Source organism: Anser brachyrhynchus, assembly GCF_964034855.1.
Source record: "Anser brachyrhynchus genome assembly, chromosome: 2".
Taxonomy (NCBI): Eukaryota; Metazoa; Chordata; class Aves; order Anseriformes; family Anatidae; genus Anser; species Anser brachyrhynchus.
The window spans coordinates 141048237-141075748 of NC_137695.1; the positions used below are offsets into that span (position 1 = coordinate 141048237).

At 39.7% G+C, this 27512-nt stretch overlaps 1 protein-coding gene and 1 long non-coding RNA gene across 3 annotated transcripts in view; both read right to left on the minus strand.

The window, feature by feature from the left end:
* LRP12 (LDL receptor related protein 12) overlaps positions 1 to 27512 on the minus strand; it is a 51654-nt gene that overhangs the window by 23772 nt on the left and 370 nt on the right. The gene's annotated exons all lie outside the window — the stretch shown is intronic.
* On the minus strand, positions 553 to 27512 carry LOC308189971. The gene is made up of 2 exons (XR_013946758.1): positions 11926 to 27512; positions 553 to 11457 (listed from the first exon to the last, which is right to left on the minus strand). It is a non-coding gene; the product is annotated as an uncharacterized lncRNA (long non-coding RNA).

Sequence of the window (27512 nt, forward strand, 5' to 3'; positions counted from 1 at the left end):
TTAATGTATTAGGAACAATTACACATATTAGAAAGTTAAGAAAGGAAAGAAATTATAGGAGCAGAGTTTTGAGAAACTTCAGACATTTTAAATGGCAGATTTTGTGCTATTTTTCCACCATTTTCAAGAAAGGTTTATTCCAATGCACCTTCCCCACCTCTTCCTGGAGAGAAGTAAATGCTATGCAAATAAGGACAGCCGCAGGAAGACATGCATCCAATTCATACTGCCTGTGGCCCATACCCTTTCACAGAAAGATGTTTCAGATACAGCCAAGAACTAACTACGTCAGCGTTCCTTAAAACTAAGTGTACTTGCAAAGGTGACCAACAGCAAAACCCATGTGCTCATCAGGAGTTAAAGACAACATTTGTTCCTCCAAATCTCATGCTACTTCACCCTTCTGCAAAGAATCTGCTAAAGCAAATACTTTTGCTGACAGGTGGTAGCCAGATTACAAGATGTGACAGATCAAGTTGTATTTGTGCATCTTTTTTTTCCCTCTCAACAGCTCTCATTCTCCTCTTTTACTCTGCATCTTTTCTTTTAACCTTTATTTTTTTTTTTTATCTTCCAGGTATTTCAGGAGAAGAGCAGCTTTCATACATAGGCTGTTTTGAACACAGCCTGTGAATCTAAAATTTTAAATACATCAACGAAGCAACTTTTAACACCATGCCACAGTCTCAAAGTTTTGTTCTACTGTAGATGTTTTATGTCATACTTGGTTTTCAAACATGTAAAATCAGCTGTTCTACCAGCAATGAAATGTATGTGTGGTAACTTGAGCATAAACAAGAACCATAAACACACGAAGAAAACTCAAAGTCCTCTTATACCAAGCTTAAAGACTGTTACAGTTGACTTCGAACATACGGATCTATGTAAGCATCTCAAAGCTCCTCGCCTGTAGTTGTTACAAATAAAATGCTCCTGAAATTACTCCTGGGGTTGACAGCAAACACAGTCAAAATTTTTCACTTCCCAAAGACACAACACAATTAGAAGACTGATGATCGAACTTTGTAGAAAAATACCAGGTCTCCTTTTTCTTCTTTTACAACCCAAATCCTTGTGCTCTAAGTGATTTTTTTTTCCTTTCCCTGTATTTTTACATACTAATTTCACTACAGATATTTACATACCAAGTTTTTTTTTGTCTCAATTAAAACAAGTCAACATTGTAAAATTTCCCTCTAAGTTCCAAAGGAAGAAGTACTTTAGAACAAAAAAACCCTTCAAATACTGTGTTAGCAAGCAACTATTTTCCAATAAAATTTTTTTCAAAACTAAAATATACCTGTAAGTTTTAGAAAGCTCCAAATACTCCAAATACTTTCTCCCTTTCATATATAAATTAACGTGCCAAGGAATGTTTCTCACTCTGACTTCATGTCTTCAGTAACACTTAGCTCTAAACTTACAAAATAAACATCATCTTCGGTATAAAGTAATTTTACTTGTAACTGATTCCACAGAAGCCTACTTCTGATCATTTTTTTCCTATTATTTCAGTTAACATAAGAGAAATATTGCCCTTATCTCAAGATCTTTAGTTTTAAGTTAAAAACCTCTTATATTTCAAATTACAGCAATTATTTACCAGTTCTGTATTTTCAAAAAGGACTTACTAATACATACAAAATGGATATACAAAAGATCCTGAGAAAAATAAACTATACATCAGTAATAACCAGAAGCATATTAAAATGGGAACTCACACCCAAATCCTGTACACATTCACTTAGACTTGGAAGAATAAGAAAAGCAACTTATGTCAATATGCAAAATGAAGTACTTCGATATTTTCCTTCGAAATATTCTTTATGATAAAAGAGTAACTTGACAGTGATGTTACATTTATTTTCAAGCTAGCTTCAGTGAGTAGTCAGAAGCAATAATGTGTGATGATAAATTCAACTCCGATCCAAGCAGTGTAATACTAAAAGTTCTTTTTTCATTCCCAATAACCTTTCATTAAATGAAAGATGAACCTTAGAAACTTCCCAAAGTATTACTTCCTTCCTCTTTTATTGGAAACTACCACTGACGTACTGTGTGGAGATGCCCTTACTAACTGCTGGCAACTCTGTAACATTTTTAGGCAACGACCCTTCTAAGATCTCAACAATTATGTCCCAGTTCCATATAGACTGAGGGCACTAGAATATCGATATATCAGAAAATAGAGTAGTAATTTTCATTAAGATATGGTAACATAATTATCTTTGAAAATCCTTTTAGTCTATTTAACACATCAGAGTTTGAGTATATAAAAGTCTTCTTAGGTCACCAATAAACTTCCATATTTCTTGATGTTTTAAAGAAATATTCAGTCCCTCTTCATTCCCATTTGAACCTGAAATTGAAGCAGCTGCCATTAACGAAACTTGATAAAAGTTTGTCCACACCAGCTACAAGAGCTGGTGAAAGATGTGCGACGGGCTCAGTGCTGGAAGAAAGACACAAAGAAGCTCAGGCACTAATTCAGCCTGCCTGCAAGAAATCAAGTTGCTTTTCAAAATCTGACATTTTTCATCACTTTTTGGGCTGTTGTTGATTCCTTAAAAAAAAAAAATCACTTGTGTAATCAGGACTATATAGTTTTTTTTTTTTAAAAAATACATATGACAAATGGACAAGAGCTTTTTAATGTCATTGCAGTGCTGTTAAACAAATGCAAGAGAAATTTAGTCCTGCACATTAAGATATGGGCAGCAACCACATTTAAGTTAAAAAAATTCAAATTAACGAGGCTCAAGATTAAACAGCAGCACCCCGTATGGTTTTTTATTTTCCTTCGTGTGCTTGTTTTTAAATCAAAATAGAATCTTTGTAGGGTATGACGTGCTAAACGACAAGTAAGAGGCTGAACAAATGCGCAGAAAGCACTTCCAAGGGCTTTTTAGACAAGTGCACACGTGCCTGATGTTATCACTCCTGATGATAGCTCTAAAGATCCCTTGACTGCAATCAAAAATCAGCCAGTTATTAAATGAGTTAGACTGTTTACAGGGTATGTTTACAGAACAGAAAAGCTTCCCATTCCAGAGGTAGCTTTCTGTCTCAACTAACTTTAAAAATCCCTTAAGTGTCCGAAGTATGGTTATGGCCTAAGTATGGACCAACTACTGATTCTCATGGACTCCTCCTGAAAATCCTATTTCATTTTCAAAGCACAAAACCCCATCCCTGTGCCCTCAGTTTCTCTCTATCCCACTCAAATGCTCTGAGCTGAGATGCTGCCTTGTCTTCCCAGCAGGCAGAAACAGACAAGTAGCTCCAACAACATGTGAATTAATTCCTTCTGATTTCTCTCACACTTCACTGGCCACAGCAGCAGGCAAGACAACACTAGGTTTACCTGCACGTTTTTCAGCACTTGGGGCATCTCTCCCCTATTGGTCTATATGAAACCATGCTACATGCATCCTCTCCACCACCCACACCCCCAAAAAATCAACCCAATACCCTTACAATGTCACTTCCTAAAAACCTGGTCAAAGAACCACGAGCCCTTTACTCTGATATGGAGTCTGAAGAGGAAAGCAAAACTAGACGGAAGATAACAGCCAGCCTTGGAAGGTATTTGATTCATTGATATCATGTGAATTTCATCAGAGGCAGGAACGTAAATATAGGCTGGAGGGTGGGGCTGGGAACTTATCCGACCAAACTGCAGAGGACAACGAAGGGGAAAAACTTTGAAAAAAGCAGTGCTTTAACACCTGAAAAGCATGCTATGGTTGGAAAAAAAATAGCTACAGGGTTCCATCTATTTGATAGCCACACAGTAGATGCGATGCTCAGATTACAGGGAGCCTATCCATAATGCAGCAGCCTTCATTTTACAAGGTCAGACCCCTACGAGCCTCCTACCTGATGGCATGCTTGCTACATCTCTCTCAAAATGGAAATATCAGGCTCAAATGGTTGACTGCAGATAATTTCACAGCATAAAACGAAGCCTGCAGTACTGAAATGAACTTCCCTAAGTTTTACTCAAACGCCTGCAGTTTTCAAGGAGAGCCAAACAGCCCCAGCCCCCAGTAACAACGTCCCTTTTAGTCAAAACTTTCAGATTAAACAAGACAAGCTTCTGCATTTTAGATATATGAACTCATAGGCTTCAGACAAAGAGCATCAAGTTTATTTTTTTACCAAGTTACTGCCCTATTTGAGATACCAAATAATCACTCTTAATTTAAAACCTTGTCTTAATTTGACTAAAACTACTAATACGAATGCACACTTAACTGATGAGTGTTGTAGAAGCACACCTTAAAAATTCGCTGTGTTCTAAAAACTCAGTTTGGAACAGGAACATGTATCTTGGGACTGAATTAAATCCCAACTGTGTTCTAGAGAAAAATTCACTGTTGAAATGAAAAATGGAAAAAAAAATCCATAGTGGAAACAACCACACTGGAGTTACCTTTGCTGTTTCTGTCAAATCAAGTAGCTGTTGTCCACAAAAAAATCATGCAATCATACCTGCCTTGACACTAAATTCTCCTATGTCAAGATTAAGCCACTTCCATTTGCTTTTACAGCCCACTTACAACCCCTATAACTAGGGCTGTATAAAATGAGGAACTGCTGTAACCACATGGCTATGAAGAGAGAGCTTTTTCTAAACCACCTGAAGTTAAATCACCACGTGGTGCATAATGAGTCCTACACAAGCAGGCTGGACCGAGTTATTTCTCTTGCAGTACAATTATCAGGGACAACAATGTATCGTATCCACTTCCTGTAGGTCAGGTGCTTCCAAATACCTTTCATTATGGTACGTGCTCAACTTAGACAATACACGATCGAACTTCCTTTCTTCTTCCTACTTCCAAAATTGCTGTCCCGTCCTGTACCTTAGAAAGAATAAACTCGGCCTGTTGATGCTGACTCTCCAGATTAAGTTACCTTGCACCAACCTTCACCAAATTTTACATCTAATTGGTAAAGCATGGACAATGCCAACAAAATATGAAACTTACAATACACTTCCATAAACAAATTGTTGGTGCCTTACATACCACCCCACTAAAAAGCCCTGTAGCAAGGGCCCTGTAACTCCCTGATCCAAAAAATGGTGATATCCTTCCAGATCTAGTTATGGGAGCTGAAAACAGCCACGATATCTCTGTAGTATTCCAGCATGCTGCTTCAGAGTGTGAGCACTTTCTGCAAGCACCCTGTGTGCTAATCACAGGCAGCTGCCATCCCACTTCCTGCCAGTACCTAAGCAGGGTTTTGCAGAACTGAGCTCCGGCAGAAAATGCTGACAGCGGGCTGAACAAGAGCAGTACTGCTCTGCTGAGCCTGCAGGAGAGCGGTGCAAAGGCCACCTGCCCGGCCTCACACAACCATGAGCACAGGTACGGTTACTCTGGATGAAGTGAAGATGTTGTGTCTCACAGCAGAGCATGGGGGAGACCAGCAGAAAAGCCAGCACTACTTCCCTCCTCCAGATAAAACATTTGTTCAGTATGTCACCAAACTCACTATATTCGATTATTTATATATCCGTGTATGTCACATGCAGAAATTAGGCAGGATCCTCCTCAGTCTTTTGGTTCACCTTTTACAATCCCTTACCTAGTGAGCACTCTGCGCTTATTATTTCTTAAACTACTGTACATTTAGAATTAATGCACGAGGTGCAGAGATTTAATCCCGTAACAACAGCAAAGAGCTCCATATCCACAGGTATATGGCTGTACTGCTGCCAAACTCTCCTCCTAGGATTCTGGAGGAGTAGCACACACTGAACTGAGATTATGCAATTGAGAAAACCTTTTCTGTAATCTAAAATGAATGTGAGGATATAAAAGGGACTTGAGATGTTGTATTTCACCCTTTAAAATCTATAATTGTCTCAGAATATTCTGATATCTCTTGTTCTTTTTCTTCTGTCTGTGCAAAACATGTTCTCTTACCACTGTAAAACTGTGTGAGAGCAATTCAGAATTTGTCTGCCGAAGACGACAGGAGCAGAGCTACACTTGAAACTTCAACATCATAAGGAACTGAAAGCTGAACAAATAGAGAGAGGAAAAAAGTACAGTCTAAGCATTCGAAACTTACCCTCCCAGAACAGTTCATGAAATAAACAGTATTATTGCTACAGGGAATGCTTCAAATTAAGGTGCGGCTGAGCTCAGAGTACACAGTCCACTGAAGCCCGGCAGCATTCATTATGTCCCTACGCTCATAACAAGGCGAAGCAGCAGTGTCATTCCCACATTCCTACAGAAACCAGTCACCGCCTGTACAGGTGACACCACTGCACTATTTCCTGCCTTCTGATGACCGAGTTTGCAACCACAGCATCATTCTCATTAGAGGTGGAATGAAGATGCTGGTGCACCGATACGTATTTGGATTAACTACTCAAGGTCAGATTAGTGATCCCCAGTCACTTCCTATCCCCGTGTCTTTGTTACTGCTCTTTACATAGTGCTTTGCATCTTTGAAGTTTTTGTCACGTACCCAGCTGCAGCTTACTTCCTTGAAAAAAGGGCATTTCTGCACAAGTTTATATATTTAATGACAAAAGCAACTAAAAAAGCATCATGAGAAATGACAAGACCTACTTTTAGGCATTAACCGATTAATAATCTCCAGTTTATCTGAATAATTTTTGCAAGAGTTATTTATTATTTTTTTAATGAACAGTTGGGTGTTAATTAGTCATGTGCAGTTCTTTAACATATTTCCTTAGGGTTAAGTACTGGATTCATAGGAATTTCAGCTGGTCGTTTGTAAAATACCATTAAACTGTGCAGTAAGATGTTAATTAGCCTTCCAGGTAAGGGAAGGATTAAATAACCTTTTGTTTTAATATGAAATTACACATGTAATGTGACAGAAGCATTAAGACAAAGCCTTAGTGCTGCACAGACATCAGCTGAAATCTTTTACTGAAAGCAAGCTGAGCAGGGTGACAAGATTTATTCCGTATGCCTGTAACAGAAGAACATCTGCTACAAAGAAGATACAGTAAATATATCTAAAATTTCAAACAGTGCAAGTGAATGTTCTTCTGAAATGAGAAAGTGTTGTATACTCCAATACTCCAATAGCATAATTAATTTCTTTAATTAAGGAAAGAATAAAAACGACTAGCAGATGAAATTATATTGAAATAGTGGCTTATTTAAATGTATTTATGACACAAAAGCACAAAATAAGCACATAAAGATTTCACTGTAAAAACAAAAAAGATAAAGCACAGCATTTGTTTACAATAATGCTGCTATTTTATGATGTACCATTTTTATTTTAGGCTACGATGCTGCTTATTTAGAAAACTAAGACAAGAACTGGATAATCAATTCTGCAATGGAGTTGTTGTATGTAGGATTTAGATTTTATTTTTAGTTTTTACAGCATCTAGTATCTGTATTCCTTTTAGAGAACACTAACCTGGAAGACACACTGCTACTGGTTATGCGTCCCTGGGCCACACTTTCCAAAGAAAGCCCTACAGAAATGTGTACGATGCGTACATCAAATCTTCAGTATAGCTTGTTTTGCTCCACAAATCTGGTCCTGTGAGGCCGTAGGGCTTGTGAATGCAGTCACCCTTCAAACTACCCAGCTTCAGCTCTGTCAGCGAGGCTCCATCTCAAAGCCACGCACCATCTTCAGATTCTCCATGGTCTTTCAGTATGAACAACACAAGTTCTTTTTTGGACTCATTAAACAAGCATACACTCTTGACGAATATTACACCAACTGTAAATGCTGTCGCAAGTCACAAAATAAGAGTACTTACAGAATTCCATATAAACCATAATGAGATGTAGAGACCTGTAATCCTTTACCACTATTGCCCTTTTACACCAGTTGTTGCCAGCCAGATGATGCTGGAGCATCCAAATACAGCCCCCAGCACCACTGGGCTACAACAAGGAATTAATTTGGAAGATGCTGCAGTCTACAAAGAGAGCTCACGCATTCCTACTCTAAAGGTAAGGCGCCTCTGCCACTTCCTGCTCTGCTCTTTCTTTCTTTCTTCCACTGGAAGCCACAGCTCTCTGCTGCTGCCAGTCAAAGATACAAAGCAAGCAGCAGTTCTGCGCTTGGCTGTTTTAATGCAGCACAAGCCTAATCTCTGGGTGTACCAGCAGGAGAGACTTGCACAAGATGCAGAACAGGAAACACTTTTGAAAGAGGTCTTTGCACACCAAATTACCAAGATAACCCAAGGTTCCTTTATACTAGGCCCCAAAAGAGAAGCTAGAGTAGTAACTATAGCAACTCCAATTTAATGCTGCAGGTGGAAAAAAACTTGGTACTTTTTACATAATATTATGTACAAAAGCACCTGTGAATTCCACAATACATTTTTTTAATTGAGCACACACAATTAAAAACACACCACTTTAAGTCAAGTTGTTTTAGTTATTAACTTCAGAGGACATTTGTATTAAAGTTTCAGCAAAAAAAAAAACAATTAAAACTCATCAGCTCTAGTTAGAAAAGGTGGGGACAGAAGACAGGCTGATTTTTTATTTATTTTTATTTAATTCTCATTCAAAAATGCCACAAAAATATTTATAGTGAGTTCTAATATACTTGGCAGCAAGTAGTGGAAATTGGAAATCTAGCAGAGACACTGGCTCAGCTTCAGCAAGATTCCTGATTTTAAGCACATAAGTAGTTCTATTCACGTCAAACCCCATACTTCTGCTCCGCCAGGTACAAAGTCAGATACTTGACTGACACCACAGCGTGAGTTTTACTTGCCCTTGGGTGGTAATCTAGGGCAGCAGTTTGGATTAGCCAAATGGGGAGTTGGAAAAAAAAATGGAATTCTAAAAACAATTAAACACTTCAAACAGTGAATTTACAGCTAAATCTGAAGTAATTAAAAAAAAAGGTAAGGAAATCAGAAGAGAAGGGAGTAAAACAGAAACTAGGGGGAAAAAGAGACCATACTGCCTACCCATCCTTAACTAAATTATCTCCTTGATAAGGTTTTAGAACAGGCTTCAGCACCTACTCTTAACTGATTAGGCCCTATTATGAATGCAAATTAGCAATTTACCCTCTTATTCAAAAACATGCCACTGTCTTATTACTTACAAACCTTGAAAAAGCCAGAGTCTCTCTGCTATTTTAAAAAGCTATGCTTAAAAATAATAAAGCTCAATTATTTTAACAAAGGGCTGTTCAGAGCCTTTGTACATGTTCAATTGCAGCAACTATTCTTTCCTTCTGAAATCCCATTTCAGAAACTAAAAGTATTTCTCATTTGAGAAGTGCTAGACTAGGGGAAAAATTTGATGTGTGGGCTGCATAGTGCTTATACAGTAGGGGGAAAAAGCATTTCAGATTTGATTCATACTCTCCACATGCTTCATACTTTTATCTACTACAGTTTCTTTATATTGTTGCAGCAGTAAAATACCTGGTTTTGCTTTTGCTCCATGCAGGTTTAGATTGATTTCCCTTCTTAATTCCTTGCAACAATAGGAACACATGGTAGTAGGCAACTGTCTATACATACAGCTGGCATATTATATATAAAAATAAATCTAAAAACCATCTACAGTCAACCAGAAGATTTCAGAGCTCTGTCAGACATTAGATGTTAAAAGCAGAGCTTCGGGTCATATATTCTTAAGATATAATACAGCTGGATACCCTGTCTTCTTTCAATGTCTTGATTCTGTTCTGTCTTGAAAAAGTACTAACAGAAGAAATGAAATCATTATTCATAAACTAATACAGCAACCATCAGAGATCTAATGTAAGCTTGCAGAAATGAAAACATTATCTGCCATTACCCCAAGAATCCCTACCAGGAACCCTCAAAATATCTAAGCTTCTGGTTACAGATGACAGCATGACTCAGATTTACAACTGATTTTTTCCAAAAAAGACTTAAGTAGTGTAGGAGTACTTTCTACTGGGGGAAGGAGGGGGGCGAAGAGAATCACGAGGATTATTAAAGAAAAGGAAAACACTACTTCACTGCTTTTTCTTTATTAGGGGCCTACATCACATGTGACCGATAGCTCAAAACAAAAGAGAAAAAGGAAAATACTGGAAACTAGTCATGTTCACTAAAACCAAACAAACAAGAAAAAAACACAATTAATGGCCTCAAAATCCAGAAAGCATTAAACTTGTTGGTTTCATACAATAAAGCCAATTGAAATAATTATTCTTAAGCCTTTACACAACAGATGTGCTAAGATATTACAATTCAGGCAGAAATCAAGGAGGAAATCTCATACGTTTGGCAGGCACAAAAGCAGAGGATTGATAAACTTAACTTCTGAATTAGCTGGGTTCCTAGTGAACGACCTTCAGCCTGAGCAAACATGGGAATGCCAGAGCTAAAGAGTAGATTTCCACTCAGATTCAACTCTGCCTTCAGGAAGGTAACAACACTAAATACAAATTAACTGAAAAACAACCCACCTGCATTCACCATAATGACATAACTGAACTGAATGCAAGCCCTTTACTGGAAAAGACAGTGAAACAACATTGTATTTACATGCACAAACATCCAATATAAAAATCATAGAAGTACAGCAGTTCATTGTGTCTATGAAAAACACTCATTTGAAAGATAAAACTGTTTTCTTCCCTTCCTGCTACTTATTACTAGAAATAAACCTTTGACTTGGACAACCTTTTGTACTCCTTCATGTGTTTGATTTTCTTTCTGATAGAATTAAAAAGCACTGCAAAGTTCCCAAGATTGTTTTCTTTAATTTACAAAAAAAGTTCATAGAAACCACAGACCTTGCAAATACTTGTGCAGACTTGTTTATGCAAAGTCTGCCAGTCTTTAGACCCCTAGCACCTATTCAGACTGAAACTGAGCTTACACGAAATGTCACGCAGTCTGCCCAGCTATCTTCCAATACACAGGACAGAACCTCTGTCCCTTATTAACGCTTCACTGAAGCTATTGGAGTGTAGAAGTAACCCCGCATAGCGTAGCTCAGCACACCACTGTTCAGATGAACTGCAACAACGTGGTAAAAAGCACAGGCAAAGCAGGGAAAAACCCCGCAGGGAACACACTTCTTGCCTGTGCCTCCAACCCCTGTAGAACAAGGCTTTTTGTTAATTTTGTACAAACACCCACATGCAAAATTCGTGCCATTATATATTATGAATAATTTGATCTGCTCTAGTTGTAGCAGATAGAAATGGAGATGTCACTGAGTTTTGAGGGAACTACAACACGTAGACATTTCTATTCTCACTAATAAAAAGACATTCAATCCACGTAGTTGCTTCTCTACAGTTGTCAGCTTCAAAATCTCAATCACTATGACAGAAAAGGCTATTAATTAGTTACAATAACTTTCTAGACTTGCCTAAACTATGCTGTTTATTAAATATCCTCAGGAGTTAGGAAGAGCTGAATTTGCTGCAAGTTGCCAGTCATAACATGCTGCATTCCTCAAAACGCATCGTGATTTGCTTCTATTCAAAAAGAAGACAGACATTAGTTAGATTGTTTAGTTAGACAGATTGCCTACAATACGTGAAATTCATTTTCTTATTATCTTTAATAGCCAAGGCACATTCCTGGTACAAACACGTGTGCACACACTTGCATGAGTATGTGCAACATCCATAGAAGAATTCTGTATGTGGCAGCCTTGCTACTTTTTCATTCTTTTTGTTGAAAGCACATTAGTTTCATAAAAACAAATAATAAAGGAAATATCCAGTACAGTGTATAATCCAGCAAAACTTATTTTCTATCCAACGTTTTAAGCAAGACCCACGTATACTTCTACTAAAAATCTGTTACAGCACAAGTCATTGATCCTAAAATAGTAAATTTGAGGAGCTCAATGAATATTTTCAAAAGACTAGAATTAGCCTACATGTATTTATCTACTTAAAGAATAATAGAGAACAGGTATAAAACTTCAAGACTCAAACCTGTATTTATTTCCCTCTCTTTGGAATGGGGATTTTTTTTCCCCTCCTTCCATGTTATCTGCTGTTAAAATTGTGATTCTTGTCCTGCAAGAAAGATGCTCGTGTTGTACTTTGCACGTTACAAGACGAACTTTTAACACTTCTGACTTCAGACACTGTGTGTCTGAAATGACACCTGCAAAAATGAATTTGCAAAAAGTTTAGATTCTCCCCTATTTAGCTCATAGTATCTGTAAAACACAATGATATACTACTCATTTTTTTTCCTAAAAGCACAAGTAAGTATTTATCATCATTATAGATTTATTGTGTCAGGAGCAAGACACATGCAAAAAGCAACCACTGCTCCATAGAGCTCACTGCTTTGTGAGAACGGTGTATGTTACATCTTACCGGCTAAAGGAACAGACAGTAAGAGAGAACAATATATAAACCGATCGGAAATCCCAGCCCATGAGGTGCCAAAATATAATCAGACAGCGGTGCTTTATAGGAACCTCAGCAGTGGCCAGAAGGTTTGAGGAAAGCAAATATGACAGCTCTGTTCATCCCATGTAGACATCTACCCAGGTGGTAGGAAGCACAAAAGGAAAAATGGACAAACCTGAGCAGTGTTAATAAGTGAGAAAGCTATCAGTAAAGAACCACTGCAGACCAACAGGACGGTAAAACCAAGTGAAGCAGAACTTTGAGGAATTTAAGCACCGAGTAGCTCTTAATCATTCTCCCTCGCCTTCCCTCTTTCTCCCAAATAACCCAAGTCAAACTTCTGCACACCATATGTAAAGGTCTGCCCCTTGGAAACTTTGGGAAGCATTTAGGAAAGCCTGAACTATTTTGTGTTGGAGGTAGCTATAGAGACAGGAGGGGGTGTTACGTGAAAACAGTTGTAAAATAGTAGTTGCAATATAAAGAGATGGTTAACACTGCCACCTCTATATGCTATGAAAAGAAATGCATGTGACAGCCAGAGTATTTCGTTTCTCATTGGAAAGAACTGCAGGGTCCTGGAGCCTCTCACCACGGGGATTCACAGGAATTAAAAAAGATAAACAATCTTCTAATATCTGGACCTAGAAACAAGAGACTGTTGGATAGCACTATGGCTCCACAATTGCAAAACAAAGCAAAGAAATCCTTTCTGTAGGGTTGAATAAGCATTTGACTTGACAGCCAGTGTAGGCAGCTGCAATTCAGAGTACAGCAAGATTTCAAGACAGCCACAGAATACGTAGCTTCATCAAAAAGGGCAGACCTAAGTTTGTTTCTAAACACTCATGTGAAATTTCCCTGCTGTGAATCTGCGTTCCCAAGACACAGAAATCACCACTGGAAAACCTGGGTTATTTTTTGAAAGACTACTACTTCTTACAGAAATTAAGTGATCACAATGACTTGTAGATGCCAAAGTATACAATGAAGGTTGTTTGTAAGCCCCTAAATTCACTTTCTGTGTTTATTCTCAAAAGAGGCAGTAAGAAAAGCCTTACATCGTATGGGTCACAAAATCCCATGTTTTATTATAGTACATTGACTCTAAGCATGCAAGAGAAGTCCCACATCCTTCAGCTTTACGTTGCTATGTCCGTAATGCAGGATTCAAACGACATCCTTGTTTCCTTCTCGTCATTCAAACACGTACAGATGCACCTCTGCCAAGCACGTAAATGTACCTCAGTGCAGCACAATCATGATTTGAATCTGAGCATTTTGCAAGAAATTGGAAATGTCTAGAAAATTTATGACGTTTATTTGTTTATCTCTGTCAAATAAAGCCAATTTTGGTGTCTCATGGCACACTGAACCTTCATGTCTTAAATGTAAGTTCACGGTGATTCAAAAGAGCAAACAGATTTGAGGAAGTTAGGGACGACCTTGAAATAGACAGGCACATTTACAGAGCTGTGAACTGGACCATTCACTTCCACCTAATGTTACCATCTCAACGAAAAAGCTCTATGAAGATGGACGGCCAAGAAGTAAGCCGTCTCCTTTAACTGAAGCAGATCTCATAATCGTGGCCATACCTGAGGCTACACTATCCCTCTCAGCTCCAGCACTGCGTGAGGCTGCTGAATTGCCATGTTCCTGTTCTCAGGCTGATGCGCAGAAGGGCAGAAGTATAAATGAGGGTTCACGCACTCACGGTGCTCCCCATCCCCTCCAGACCCTGAGACATTCATGAAGACAGTACAGCAAGCCTCACACCACAGTACACTGGAGAACCTTACCAAAGGCCCAGCTCCCCTGGGGAAGTAAAGGCAGAGCAACAGGAGTGAACATACCCCAGCATACACACACACTCTCTAGGAGAGAGCTCCTATGGCAAAAGCCCAAGTAGGCTTGAATATAATCAGAGGAATGAATGCCTCTGAGAGGAGAATATGCTCTAACAGGTATTTCCAAAACCCTTATCACCATGTACTCTGACATTCGTACTCATAATTACTTTCCAGCACGTTATCCCTACACCTAGTACGTCATATCTCCATTTTTGCCTCAACATCAAGCCCTTTCAGCTCTTATTTCTCCTGTCTTGACCAAAAATTGTTCTCACACATTTACGTACGACATTAACTTCCTTTCTGCTAAGAGCTTTAACAACTTACTTTTTTTTTTTCTGCAGTCCATTTACAATATCTTTAAAAAAAATCATAGAATCAGAGAATACCCGAGTTGGGAGGGACCCAAAAAGATCATCAAGTCCAGTCCAACTCTTGGGTCCCCAATGCACCACCACCAAAAAAAAATCTTATTAAAGATATGGGATACTATATCAAAATGTTTCTACGCTACCTCAGAGAAAATTCCTGCCAGAACCATTCAGAGGAACACTAGATGGCTGAAGGTCAAGTAATGTAATTACTGCCCAACCCACCATCCACCCAGTTCACAACCCGATACTCCCAAAGCCACCTGAGTTGTTCAGTTTGCTCACCCTCACTCCTATCTGGCTATCTGTGTATCAACTTGAGACTAGTTTCCAAGGGATCACGTAGTATAAGAGCAACTGTGTGCATCTGTACACTCATTTCTCAATATTTCGGACTATTTCTACCACATTTGGCAGAAGGGTAACAGTCCCCCAAATCAGGTTTTAGTTTCATTAAAATGTATATTCCTCCTTGTATTCCAACACAAATGCTTCACTGCAAAACTACCTGCTACTAAATGGGTAACACATAAGAAACTCGACACAGAATACTATAAATCCTGAGAAGAAACATTTTTACTTTCCTGCTTCCAGTAAAATGGCTCGTCTGAAGGAGGTCTCTAACCACCAGCAGCAGATCATCACTAAACTGCATCCGTCCACTTAACAAAGAGTAGCTTAAATATACAATAGGCCGTAGCAGAAGAGGACTGGCATTTTGGGGATGAGAGGCATCAGTTGGTACTTACAGTTTTAAAAACAGACAGGGACAGGAGCTGGAGTTTTAAATACAGTGGTAACAGACACACCGCTCTCAAAGCAGCCTCCTTCCAGTTCCACAAAAATTCAGCAATTGCATCCTTCCCAAAAGGGTGCCATTTGCATTTAAATGCTTTAGGACCACTCTTCACCCTTTATCTTCCCTCCTCTGAGTGGGCAATTTTCCAGGTGCGAAGCCAACCTCCAAGATACATGCACTTAGCACACTTCAGGACTTGCACGCTACTGAGCTTCAGGCATTTAAGTAATCAGACTTGTCTGCCTACATTGAGAAGTGAGAAAAAGAGACTTCTCTGAAGACAGGTTCAGATCAGTAAGTCACATTCCTGTTGCCTCTCATCCCTTTAATAAGCTTGCCTTTTCCCACACTGACTCTGCCTTAAGCTAAGCCAAACCGATGCTCCCCACTGTATGCACAAAATCAGAAACGACAAGAAATGGGAAGTAGCAGACTCTATTCACGAACAATTATGGAGCAGCTTTTTATATTCTGTGCTTCAGCTTCTACCTTGTAAACAAGAATACTTCACAGGAACACTATTAGTGTGAGGGGTTATTAGCCCATCTTAATGCTTAATCCGTAGATAATAAAGAGCTTTTAGGCAACTGCACAAAAAATATTCTAAAATAAAAATATTCTTTGAAGATTTCTTTCCAAGCAGGTCATATCAGTAAAGCACAGTAAATTTAAGTCAGTTAGGTTGATGGTATCCTTCCAGTGTAAGCCTATTTTTAAGGAAGCTTAGCACCAGGAAGCCACTGCTTGATACACAAGTGCTCTCTTACAAAGAGATGATACATATGAAGTAACAGCCAACTAGGGAAAAAACTTCAAACAGCAGCTATTTGTTGGGACACTCAAATTCAACCACTGTTCAAGTGAAACAAACCGACTTGTGAAGGATGTGATGAAGAACGCTTTCGAAAAGAGCCACGTACAAAGATACTAGTATGTTATGTTAATACCATTAACCAAATTTGACAGGCAGTTGTATTCTTTCAGATGTAGCTTCTTTTCAATTTGCATGAAAAGCATTGTTACACTCGTGCACTGATGAAAGCAGATTACATCCCTTACAATTCCTACTGGCAACTCTGCCCAATGAATAATAATAAGCCACAATTTAAGGACATCGGTTTCGCTGTGTGTTCACTATTCAAAAAAAAAAAAGGAAGAGGGCATCACTACATGAGGTACGGTTCTGGAAAAGAAGTATAAAGGAAGCATGGAATATTTCATGGTATGAGTTTGCCATTCTTCATCTTGTATTTGTAGTATATACACACATTACTTTCTAAAATTAGGAAGTACTTTGAAGTTGGTATTATTGCAAAACTGAAGAGTACGACTTATTTGTGATAAGTGCCTACTGTGAAGACAGAATACTTGCAAATTCTTGCTCTGTTTATACTCCACCACTGATTGTTATCCACTTGACTACTTACTTGATTTTTCCTTTCAGGATCACCTACAGACATACACAGAGGCTAAGCACTGACTTTTACATGGTTTCTGTTATTACCAGTGCTGGTACACACTAAGACAATGAGGTTTCTCAAGAGGTCTGTATATTCTCTCTTACAAGTATTTTATCCAGATCAGTACCCAGAAAGACGACTGTTAGGCTTGCTGCAGCTAAAAGCGAATGTACAAGTCATTCATGTCAGCCTTTATCCTCTCAAAGCAAAAACAAACAAAAAAAACCTGCATAGCTTTCTAAAGTGGATCACCTAAACCAGAGATGAATAGCCTACAATAACCCTGGCTGGGTAAAATTTACGAATGCAGCTTTTTATAAAGATAATTTTGAATTAATAAACATGCCAGTGAAAATTCCTAAGGTCTAAAGTCAATTTCCTTGCTTATAGTTATGAAACTGCAGGTAACAATTTTACTTCATTTTTAAAAGCAGTTCAATTTGATTTGACTTAGGTCTTATTGATGCCAGCAGTAAAATTTACACTGATCACAACAAAGCACAGCAAAGTCAAGGCTGAGCTTGGATTAAAAGTCCACACCCTTCCCCCTCCAACTACGTATATACATAATCAAAACAGCCAGAAAACTTATTAGCACTTACACAAAGTTATACGCACATCAGAAAACCAGAGGTTTACCTCGATTTTGTCAACTTCCGTTAGCAGAATTACAGATGAAGTCAATAACTAACTTCACTAAGAAGAGGCTAAGGCAGTGGTTCAGTATTTGGTAATACTAATAAATAAATAAATCATGACCATGCTTCACTCTGTATTTCCACAGAGCAGTTCTAAGGCTTGGATTTCCTTTCTGGGGAATATAGCTTGAAAAGGAAAATGGGTATATTAGGCTTCAAAGCACTAATTCTGCTGTAAAATAAACAGTTAAAAATTACGTATACAGGCAGACATTTCACTCTATTAAAAGCCAACCTGCTAACAAAATTCAGCACTTGCTCCTACACCCTTTTGAAAGAAAAGCACAGAATTTTAAAATAGCAAGAAATATGACACAGCATGGTGACAAGTAGAAGATCGATGTCAGACATAATGCCTACATGTTCAAATTTCTATTTATCCACTTTTATGTAATAACAAAGCATATATCTCAGTTAAGTACACATCCCTTCTCTTCAATAGCAGATTTCCAGATATAGGGAGAAGAGTAGGCCCAGAACAATGGAACCTCATGAACTGCCAAACACAAACCCCGATTACATGTCTAAGTAAAATAAAATATCTTCAGACACTTCAAAAATATATCAAAGTATACAGCATTTCAGCGCAGGCATGAAGGAGTTGCTTGATAAGGATCTGATGCCATAATCCTTACATATATAGCAATAATTTATAAATTGTGTGCAACAACTCTCAACTTTAAAGCTATTTCAGCTCTCCTTTCCATCAGAATACGTCATCCTCCCTTGGAAAAAAAGCTACTGTTTGATGTGATCGTTTTACTTAAGTAACACGCATGCATGAGAAAGTGCGGATGTTTATTTCAAATTAAGTGCTTTGAGCAATTTATTGGCTCCCAAATGTACACTACGGTCAGCAAGCAGGGTCTCAGATTAAAAATTTAAATTCAGATTTACTTTGGTTATTAATAATTTCTAAAAGCTACTGCATTTTATGGCTATCTCCTTCATGTGCAAAGCCCGAAACAGCTACCCAGAGTTCAGGTCCACCTCCTCTGCAAAACCAGAAACCAGGGTGAGTTCTAGAAAACTGGTAATAGCGATTCAAACACACTCACTCAGTCCCCGCGTACATATTCCTGGCCTCTGCCCTTTTAAAGGATATTTCAAGACAGATGTACTGCTGAATCTTTCATGATACTGATTCTAGAAAAGTCAGTATTGAGCACTACTCAACTTTTTGTTAGCTGGAGTACAGAGGGGGGTCTCACTCCCCATCCATGGCCCTAACCTGACACTCTGGGCAGCCTGACTTCAAAGGGGCTCATCCCTGGAGACACCATTACAGCATACAGTTCGCAGCACTGCTGCTCCTTCTAACCTGCACATCTGGAATACCGGATCTCCTGTTCCAGGAAAACTCCTCATGGACCCAAAGGCACCACAGACAAGCTGTGTGGCTCCAACAGATGGCAGGGAAAGCTGACTCTGCTCCTCACTACAGCAAGAAGACAAAGGTATACTCCTTTTGCCAAGTCATACATTTACAGCATTAAGGCAAAAGGGCTCTACAGGCCCCAGGTATTGTTCACAGATTTCCACTGCTGAAGAAGAGAAACAGAAATTTAGTATTGTGGACTTCACAAGAGAGTGGTAACATTATCACTCAGCCCTGGTATGCTGGGTTACTCTTTACTTTAGAACTGTGGTAGCACTGAAGCTTCGCTGCAGCGTGCTCAGACAACGGACACAAGAGACGACTTCACATCAGGGATGGGAGTGAGACAGCCAGACAACATCAGGCACTGCAAAGCGCTGCAGCTGGATCAGCAGCGACAGGGAGGTCAGCAGTAACTACACTTGAGGAGCAGGCGGCGCCGAGACGCAGCCAGCAGCGAAGCACAAAGCCCAAACGCCCTGTCAGCAAGAAGAGGAACACACGCCAGGGTCACAAAAAAGAATGTTTCAAAATGCTGACAAAAGCCATATGCTGTGCTACAAAAATCCTCTAATATCTCCGCTCGTTCACTTATCTCTTCTAAAGCACAGGTAAGAAGCAGGAATCTCAAGTTTCTGTGACAACCCGCTGCCTGAGCATACTCCTGAGACCTGAGAGATGGACCACGTGGAGAGATGGACTCACATGCAAGACCAGCTGCACTCCAATCCTTTTTCTTGACTGCTGATAATTCCTAAGAGTAACAACTTAGACTGATTAGATGCTCACACAGTCACCATAACGCCCCTTAAAATAAAAAGACCGTTCCCCTTACTGCCATTTTCACAGCCTCTTAAGTAACAGCTGTTCTCCCTGAGAGCTTGCACTTTCCCTTCCGTATTAAAGAATGGTTCTGCCACTGTTAGCCACAAATGTGTCTTCTCAAGACTTTCCAGTCTTTCCTTCTTTGCTGTCCCAACTTTCCACTCTTCATGAGTATCTCTAGCCATGGAACTGGTCATTCTGTTCGAACCTTAGGGTAGGAAACTTAAGCACCAGAAAGGCACACAAATGGGAGCTCAATTTCTACTAGTTACCCAACTACCCAAATCAATCCCAAGCAGTACATCCAGTTGCATGTCAGTATGATCAAGACACCGGTGTCTGACAATTTTACCGTTTATCTTCCTGACTTGCCAACAGAGATCTGCTTGGGAATATTTAAACTGGTGTTTGCATCATGGAAAGGAGAAATGTTGTATCTCCGTACTTTTTATAATTATAAATTGGAAGAAAAAAAAAGAAAGAAAGAAACAGGAACTCTCCCAACTCCAGTTACAAATATTTCCATACGGTTTAGACATGCATTTGGAGTTAAATCCCTGTGCACTGTCTCTGAGCACTTCTTTAGAAGAGAGCAAATGGAAACGTGTAATTGCTTAGCAGTATGAAGAACAGACTGCAGTAAATACACGAATGCAACGAGTAAGACAGCATGTTAATTAGGGCTCTAGAATCATTCTCTTTGAAAAGGGCTTCCTTCAGCAGGAAAACAAGGGGGGTGCTAAGGCTTCCACTTAAAGCTATGCATTTTTATATATAAGGATTTGTTTACTGCATGAGGTGACCCTATTCATTAGCATTATCAGTCCCAATTACTACAATATCCCTAACTGAGGCTTTTACTTTCTTCTATTTGAAATACTCAAAATGCAATTCCATGCAAGTAAAATACCCTAATGAGGGTATACTAACTCATTCTTGGATTCTAGTATGCTTTGTAAGGGATAGAAAAGTGTGCTAACAAAACTCTAATGAAAATTCACATACAGGTAAAGCCTAGGAGCCAGAACACATGAACACAAGCACATGCTTTCCCCTCTCCGAGACGCATCAACGAGACTTCCAATTTCTGTTCTCTATTTGCTCACTTCTGAAAACTTTCAGAATGACGAAGTTATTCTGAAAGGAACAATTCCTTAAATGAATAAGCTCATCAAATTTTTAAGACGTGTTGAATAGAACAAACTTATTACTAGTAAGATAGTATAGATCTATAGATTAGAGGAAAAGTACAGGAGAGACCTGTTCCCACAATCTGTAGTTTCAGAAGGACCTGTCTCCCAGTGGGTTCATACAAAGCTGGAATAATAAAACCAAGTTACAGGAACCTCTACCAGAGTGTTTTTTTCCTAAATTTTAACCACCACAGTCTTCCACCACATACCAGAGTGTACTCATACTGCTTGTTAGAGGATCACTTTCTTGTTTTCTGTCTGCAACTGACTTAAACACTGCCCTGAACTGCTACACAAAGTCAGTCCTGGGGACTCCACTTGGCAGAAGAAACATCTCGGTTAAGGGAAGGGTGGTCACGAATTACAGACACACAATCAGGTGCATGCAAACATGCAAATCACAGCCTAAAAACATAGCTCAAGCTTACTTTCACCTTACGCAGAAATGCAAATAGTGCACTTTCGTTGCTTTGCAGAAAGTTTGTAATTCTCAGTAAGTTATGTTCATCTTTCTTGCATGTCAAGCAAATTTCCCCACAACCTACTAAAAAGTACCTATAAATCACAAGATGCTTACGTGAAAAGAGAGAGTATCTTATGACAACCGCAGCTACTAAGCCAAATGTTTCTGCATGACCAACCCCCCCCCCCGCAACCCTCCCCCCCAAAAAATAAATGCACTCCACTTAAAGGCTTTTTTTTATTTTTATCATTGCTTTCTAATTTTTGATCCAGTAACAAGTTAGGGCAAAAAGATTTTTAACACTTTTTCCTGACTACTTCCAGAAAGTTGTTCCTCAAGAAACTGCTGAGCAACTTATCACCAATGCCCTCATTCAGACTGTCAGATTAGAGGGGGAAAAAATCGAATGGATCACTACTAAATATATCTGCCTGGCTAAAAAGCCTTTCTTTCATCAACAGGCTAACCATGTAGGAAAGTTGTAGCGTATCCAAGTTTAAAGCATCTGGTCAGAGCACCAAGTCAGAACCGAAGTCCAGAAGAGCGCTTTTGGAAGTATTTGCGCTGACCTGTCTGTCACATTCATTGCAGTAGTTTAAGCCTAAATATTCATGAGAAGCAATACTATGTATTTCAATGCAATTGTAAACTTTAATGTAATGAGATATTACTAAAGGAACAGCTATGTCAAAAAGTCAAGGGTAGAAAATGCCACAAAATGTAGTCAGGAGAACACAACTTTTCAGAGCACAGTATCACAGAGCCTGCTATATAAACCACTGCTTGCTACTGACAGGATAAACACAGGAACTTGGATCTACAGCCACCTCCCATGCTATTAAACACATTGCTACCCAACGTTTTCTTAAAGCCACGTCAACTAAGCAGGCTGAATCTTACTGACCACCTGACACCTCAGTATAATTGGCACGACAAAACGTTAGAGCTAGCAATTCTGCACTGAATACAAGTGCGATTATGTGAACTGCGAGACAGCAAAAATAAAAAAAATCCAAGCTTGTTAACAAATCACACACTCAATTAGTGCCTTGCTAGACAACTTAGCTGTTCCAGTGCTCAGCATCACTATTAACTATCTGCGACAATATAAACAGAACACTACCCCTGGAAAATGCAGAGCCATCTCAAAAAACAAAAACAGACTACGTATGCAGTACAAACAGTACTCATGAATAAAAAAATAAGGGAATGAATCTCATACTTAACAAGTATGAGAAAAATGCCTTCTGCAGCTTGGAAAGCTAGGGCACAAAAAAAGCTATGGTAAAAGGTAAGTGTGTGCAGGGGTACTTATCTAACTAACGTATCAAAATATTAACTTTAAGAATTTGAGATCTGTTAATGAACCATAAGACTGATCATAATTGCAAGTCTTAGCCGGGAGAAATATAAAAACAATATACATTGTACTCAGTTGAAAATAATACAGATGTGGTACTCATCTATTTGATATTGAAATAGGATGCAGCAAAACAAAGGAGTCAAACAGATTCACCCGTAGGGCCCTTCCAACCCAGCAGTGCTCTTCTTCTCCTAGCAATGTCAGAAAAAAGCTGGAAAAGCCAAGCTAATTATACATTTTGCTCTGATGACAGTAATGGAGTCAGGTGGCTCCTGTCCTGATTCCAGCTACAAGTACCTCTCTGCTCACCCTCTGGCTGAAGGTGTTCTCATTTAGTGCGTACTTACAATCACCCCAATTACCTTAGATTAAATTTTCAAACTCTTTTTTGCTATGAGGTTGTCTAGGACGTGCTTTTTTCTTCTCCTCTCAGACAAACACTCTAAGTATTATCCACATGACCTCACAGGTACTTTGACTCCTGTGGCTCTGAACAGCCAGTTGAGTATGTACTTACATAACTTGACAGATGATAAACTTCTTAGACAATAGAAATTGCTATGCCATTAAAATTAGGCCATTTTCTCTTTAAGGACTACAAAACCTTTCTAATATGTTAAACGCAGCAGTTTTGCCAATAATATGATTTACCTCCTAGCAAAATATATTTGTCCAATGTATCCCAGAAGTATCACTAAAAAGTGACATTTAAGAGTTTAAGGTACAATGGTCTATTAAGCCAAGCCATTCCTTTATGACAGTGTGTTCTGGCTTTATAGCACAACTTCTTTAGAAAAGGAAATAATTTGGCTGGCAGACTTTACTTGCTTACAGGATTCAAGCTTTTCTTTCAAACAAAACAAATGAAGAAAAATTTACTTTCCCTCATGCCATTGTCAGTAAACTGACACAAAACTGAAATTTGGGTCCAGACCAGTGAACTTTTGTAACAATTTGACCTGCCTGATCTTAAAACCATGAAAAAACAAAAAAACCCGACAGATTATATGTGCGATCTCATTGTAATCTCAATCAACATTTGTACCACAGAAACCCGGCATGGTACTAATACAGAACTAAGCGTTTTAAAGCCTGTATGTCTCTTCTTTTCATGGGCCAGAATAACGTCAATAGCATTGCAGTCTCAGTGGTAACATGCAACATTGCTTCAATTATGATTTCTGGGAATAACCATTTTCTGACCTCTTCTAATGATTCTTATTCATCAGCACTTAAGTAAAGCCCCGACTCCATCCTGTAGATACGGAGAAGTAAGACTGATCTCTATCATGCCACCAACTTCTTCCCTCGAGCTGTTTCGGTCACACAGTCCTACTTCTGTAAATGCTTTTCTTTTATACTCATTACATCTGGTGAAGGCAGAAGTAGGGTAATTTGCCAACTGTACCTCGGCATTGATCACTACCAACTCTACAACACGCAATAAAATCTGCTGTAGTTTTCTGTGGAGTGGGACAGAAATTCTGGATGGGATGACAGGTACAGTTAAGATAATAAAAAGTTGGACTCTGCAGCAATCTCAAGAAAGCGAGTATCGACACCTCCACACCACATCCCAAACAAAAGCATGCCTTAGTTTTTGCACTGTGCCACTCCAGAGACTTTTCTTAAACTCTCTTTTCTTAAACTTAAACTCTGTTCACCAGTCTCTCCCTACCTGGTCCTGAAAACCCTGCATTACAGCACCTGTAAGATATAAACCATCATCCTGCCAAGGGTTAAATAAAAATCTAACGTAATAGGAATTGAGTTCTCAAATCCAAGCTGATGTTTTAACAAGAAAACAAAATTCATTTGATTTCCAGCTAATCAATCATCAAACTCTGTTTTGAAAAATCCTGCCCTCAAGGGAATACGACCAACTTCTCAAATGATGTTTTTCCCCTACAGAAGTCACTTAATGCAACACACAGCTTTGTTTTGAAAACAGACAACTGTTAGGGCCTTTGAGATATGCAGAAATGTCTTCATGCTTATCCTGGTAAAAGCCATGCCAGAATTGTATAGAGAGATGTATAATAAAGTATTTCTTGGATAGAAAATTTCCAAGTCAACAGGAAGGCCAGTTATATTAAAAAGTGAATACTGCTGCCCAATATCCTACCAAGCTAAAATTCTTGTTAGTCAGTGCTATTCCAATATTTCACACATCAGTATTCCTCCTTCTCAAATTTTTATAATTACAGTCATCATCAGAAGGAAGGTTTGAAAAAAATCACTAACTACAGGGAAACAGAGAAACATTCTCTGGAGAGCTCAAGTCCCACATATCAACCTCCATGAATTTAGTATTTTAATTAGTGGAAAATTCTAGATATAGCTGTGCAACTGCATAATGGAAGTCAACCAAAGCAATGAACTACTGCTTTTCCAAGTATGTGTTTACCCTGAGCACTGCCTACTGTATTCAAAGCCATAACATGCAGTACCATAATGATATCTGCAAGACTCTGCTCAGGATCAACACTGCTGTCAGCAATGCCTTGATCAAAGTTCATAGTGACATTATTTTAGTTTGGAAGAACTAAAAGCAGTTGTACAGGAAGATAATATGCTTTAATGGGGAATATTTCTCACCCCCACTTCCCTCTCCCCAAAGAAATGAACAGGACAAACCAAAATGAGAGATAGGGCTTTGCTACATAGCAAATAATTGCTCTCCTCTTGGATGCTCTAGCGTGGGAAGAACAAAGTTCCTTTCCTTTGAGCTGTGAAACTGGTCAGGACTTCAGACATCTATAACAATAAGTTGTAGGGAGAAATTAATCCTTCACGAGGACGAGGCAGCCCACTGACTGAAAGCGGACGCTGCTTTCCCCTTTATATCAATGGTGACGATGAATAGCAACGGGTTTCAGCAAGGCAAAAAGAAAAAAAAAAGTTATGGAGCCTTCCTAGTACTTGGTTAAACTTTGGAAAACCTAGCGTAAAGGTCCATAAAAAAAATGTTATTTGGCACATATTTTACTTGGTTGTTAAAACAAACAACCAAAAAACACGCCTACGCTCTCTCAACAGAAGATTGTGCTTGTTGTTAAAGTTTTACAGTGGAAATGCTGACAACAGTGCCAAAGCTATAGCATCACAGTCCGAAACTATCTACTGACGTTAGGCTGGTGAGGTTTGTCACAACAATTAGCAACTTCACTTTTATTTCAGTTGTGGAGATTATAAGAGAAGAATACAGAGTTTGTTTAAAAAAAAAAACAACCCTGCACAGAAATTACATTTCTCAAGTGCATTAAGCACATAAACATAAGGATAGCTTAACATCTCCAGAACTGAGATTTTCTCCACCATTTCCTGCTCTACCACAAGCCAACTCCTTTCCAGTTGTGCTTTCACTTTAGCTTTTGACATGATTTTTTAACAGCCTACATAAAGACTCTCTTCTTTGGCTTTGTGTGCATTTAAAAGGTTGGTCAGCACCTTGCCTCGCTCATCCAAGGGGGCTCACTCAAAAATTAAACTACGCTAGTGTAACTATTCAGTTACAGATACTGGTGTAACCGTAGTTCTACGTGAAGAAGCCTATCTTATTTTTACTCAAATATATATTAATCAATGAAATGGGAAGAGTTCTTAAAAATTTATGCTGTATATCTACAGACAAGAGTTTGCACTGCTATTCGCAGCGCAGGCACACACTGGACAAAGCCCTTTGCACAGACAAAACCTGAGTCTATCAACCCCCCTGGCCTCAAGTTTGTTTTACTGAACAGTAAAACAGCTTCTAACTTAATATGCTCAATCCCACGTTCAAAGCAAAGGCACCAGCTTCAGAATTGGCTAAACCAGGGCCGCTGTTGACGTCCCCCTGAGAGCGAGGCTCATGCCCAGCTCCACGCCAGCCGGCTGCTTCTCACGTCGGGGCCCAGCGGCAGAGCCTGCGCTCAAGTTTGTAAAACAAACACAACTCCGGGAGGGAAAGCGAGACAACACTCACTGCAAAGCATCTGGGGTTTGCCCTATTACATGTCACCAGGCTACCTACACACCATAAAGCAGCAGCGTAAACACAGCCACTCACACAATCAGTAAGTATTTTTCGTTAGCAGCTTTGTTTAAAGACGGGTTCATAACCAGGCACGAAATGCCGTTTTGGCACGGGCTGCGGGCGCGCTGAACAAAAGCGGAGGTCCCTGGCTGGACCCAGCGAGGCCTGCGCTGGCCGTGCCACAAACTCCTCGCCCGACACCAGCGCCTCGGCACCCCCTCGGCACCCCGAGGGAGAGCACATGCTGCACGGCCTCCGTCCCAACCCGGCCGGTGTGGAACATCTCTCCCAGGCATCCTCTCGCCACCCAGAGCCAACGCTCACTCGTGACTCAGAGGATTTGGGGTTTGTTTGTTTGTGCAGTCGAGCACCAACTCCGGAGTTCCCAGCCGCGCACACATCTGCGGGAGATAAAGGCGAGGGCAGCTGGGCCAAATCCCAGCCTCCGTCTGCAGGACTTCCCTGAGGAGATTTCCACCCACGCCCCCCAAGCAGGGTTGGGGGGAAAATAAAAAAAAAAAAAGAAATTACAAAGAGCGAGTCGTGGAGCGGCCGGGCTCGGCGGCTGGGGGAAGGCAAGGGGAAGCCCGGGGCCGGCCGGCAGGACGGGGGCGGTCCAGGGGGTGCCCCCGGGCCCTGCTCCGTGCCGAGGGACCCCGGGGCCGGCCGGGCCCGCCGCCGAAAGGCCGCTTTGTTCGCTACCCCCCCCCACCCCGCGGCCGGGCGGCGTCGCTGCC